Below are 3,102 nucleotides of genomic sequence, written 5' to 3' on the forward strand. Positions count from 1 at the left end.
TTTAAGGTTTAATGAATCTTTTACGAAAACAATCATGTAATTACGATTACATATACATCGGAAATACGGGTTTACTAAAAGTTTTACAAATCATAAGTTATTCTACATAACGTGATCGAATTCGTTGTTTAAAATTTACAACGTGGCAAAGTGCGGAAGCGTGTATCTTTATCGTGTTCGGTTCTTCACTGAGCTTGATCGTCTTCCGGCATCCAAAAGTACCTATATTCCATAAACATGAAATACTTTAGTCATACGGGGTTTAAAACGTGTCTAAACGAATCCGGGAATTTAAACTAAATAAAACATACTTTGTTTCTAGGTCCACCGTAACTTACGGTGACACCGTAAGTTACGGTAGCCCCTGAAAGTCTATCCTTCCACCGTAACTCAGTATGTAACCATCGTAATCATATCAGCTCCACCGTAACTTACGGTGGCATGACTAAATCAAGTATACGCAATCATATATCTTTTTCTGGATTAATAATGACATTATTAATGTGCAGCGATTTTCTATACAGCTGCTGTAATTGACCATTATGACCCATTCAAAGTCCGAACTAGATTAACATGTTCAAAGATGGATCATAGAAAACTTCAATACCTTCGCAAGCATATAAGGTACACCTTCTAACGAATTTTCTATGATTTTATATGATTTTTATAAAATCAGCACAACAACTATATTTTCATTTTTCAAACAGCTTTCAAGGTTTTGAACAGCTGTTTAATTCATTCTTTTGGCCTATTTAACAACCACATTTGTTTCTTATGATTGAAAACAGTAAAAATTTACTTCATAAGCTTTCCGAAAAGGTATAGAACACCCAAATCGGATAAACGGTTGATTTTATATGATTTTTTTAACATTTGTCGAAATCCGTATAAAAAGCTGCGGAAATCATGTTTAGGGTCATTTTAAATTCGAACCAAACCATCAAATGCAACCCATTTCCATGGCTAAAACCCTTATTAAACTCTTGGTAATGGTTAGAAACCTATAACAAATATAATGAGCATCGTCCGTAACATTTGGTTTACCTATTAAGGTAACCAAAAACTTATTTTAGACTTCGTTTAACTCTCATTAGCCTTACATTTAAATGAGAGTTATCTTATTATGCGTACCTGGCTCGGATCATTACATTGACCCTTTTAAGTACCTTGCCTCAATATCTATAGCGATGTAAATATCCACTCGATATTTATTTCTGAAATCAAACAACTCATCAAACCATTAGTCGATATTGTCAAAAAGTGATATTTTCACCTTTTGACCCGTTGGTCTAAATGATCGATAATATTGGCGAGATAAAGCTTATTGCCATCTCGTCTACACGACTCGTTCCGATTTACACCGCACGGTCATTTTAACTATAATTCACCTCTTAACGCTTTTTGGCCTAATAAGGCTTACGAAATATGTATCTTTCAAAACCAATAATTATTGTCAACAAGTGTCCAAATTTCAATTTTACCCTTATTGGTTATCTTGTTCCGTACGACTACACGCCGGAAACACCATATCTCAACTTTCCATTTGTCTTATTCGAAATCAAAACAACAAAAGGACATTCTAAACTGTATGACTAGTGTAAGTTATACTTACCTCGCATCCGAACTATGCTTTTCCTTTCCTTCTTGATTTGTTTGATCCGCTCCCTCATCAAGCTTCCACCTAGCTTGTTACGCGTCAAACTATCATCATTCGTTTCCAAGGTGGTTAGTTTAATCATAATTTAATACGATTATTCCACCTTACAAATTTCATTTCAAAAATTACCATTTATCGGATTATAGGTCAGTTTGACTTTTAAAAAGTCAAATGCCCATTAGTATACTAATTGCATATTCGAGTTCATCAACTAGTTTTAGCATTCTTTAATTACCCGGTAGGCGTTATCTTTAGACCACCGTTTTAACCAAAGTTCTAACCACGTTCATCATATTTAGAACTCTTTTTAATCACATTTTGTATAATAGCCAAAACATCACAATTAAGTGTTTTAACTACAAAAATTCTAGTTTCGAGCCTTCTTTGAGGCATTTCATCAAACACCTTAAGGGCAGAATTTTACATGTTTATTTATCATGTCTCTAGCTTATCTCTTAGCCCAAATTTCACATAAATCAACCATCTTACAAAGTGGTTAACTTCTACAATTTCTGAATTTACTTCAAAATTGTCAATTTACACTAGATTAACAATCTATTTCCTAGTGTTCATCAAATTTCACATAACTCACTAATCACCTACAATGGTGATCATAATTTTCACTAAAAATTCACATGATTTCAGCTTGTGTTTGTCTAGGGTTTGTCCCTAAACACTATAGTAGTTCCTAAATCATCATAACATACACATGCAACTAGAATCTCAGATTATTCAAAATTCATGAGAATTTCAAGTTGAAAGATTTCTCAAAATTTTACATACCTTGTAATCCCCTTGTGATGAGGATCAGGAATCTATGTTTAGAATTCGATTTGGACTTGAATTGAACCTTCAATTTGCAAGATTTGTTGAGTTCTAGGGTTTTCACCCTCCTGGTCGCTCCTGGAGATCGATCCACACACTTAGCGTGTGTGGTGTGTTATTATTATTTTTTATTAAATAAAACTTGTTTCCTTTTTCACGGTTTTGGTCCCTCAAGTTTAGATATTCATAAATGAAACTATAACTCATAGTTTATTATTTAATTACCCATTACTAACTAGGTTAATCTTACCTAGTTAACTTAGTGGGTTCCGGGAGTTAAAAACCCGTTGTATTTTAAGTCCCGTTGACTCGGGCTCTTATAAACTTAATTCTTAAATTATTTGATTCGCTTGTATTTAATTATTAGGATTTCTTATTTAAATCCAAATAGTTAACGGGTTATTTTTACTGCTAGCGGTACTTTACCCGCCTTTTAGTATGAACAGAGATTGATTACCAAACCCGTTTTCGGGGTGTTACAATTTGGGTCAGCTTGACGTTGCGCCTGCTGAACCGACACCTTTACGTGGTCATGATCCTGTTTCTTTTTAGACTGCCAGACGTTGCACCCCTTATATCTACCTGCATCAGGCAACCCCCCTCATTTGTGGAGAGGTTCA

At 34.2% G+C, this 3,102-nt stretch overlaps 1 long non-coding RNA gene across 2 annotated transcripts; it reads right to left on the bottom strand.

Moving 5' to 3' along the window:
- Positions 1–2,598, bottom strand: LOC118480552. 2 transcript variants are annotated; one of them, XR_004863225.1, is made up of 3 exons: positions 2,441–2,598; positions 1,613–1,701; positions 1–1,214 (listed from the first exon to the last, which is right to left on the bottom strand). It is a non-coding gene; the product is annotated as an uncharacterized LOC118480552 (long non-coding RNA). The 2 variants fall into 2 exon arrangements; XR_004863226.1 differs by having other exon boundaries at positions 171–222.
- Between the last annotated feature and the right edge of the window lie 504 nt (positions 2,599–3,102).

The sequence above is a fragment of the Helianthus annuus genome, chromosome 7 (genome assembly GCF_002127325.2).
Source record: "Helianthus annuus cultivar XRQ/B chromosome 7, HanXRQr2.0-SUNRISE, whole genome shotgun sequence".
In the NCBI taxonomy this organism is placed as follows: domain Eukaryota; kingdom Viridiplantae; phylum Streptophyta; class Magnoliopsida; order Asterales; family Asteraceae; genus Helianthus; species Helianthus annuus.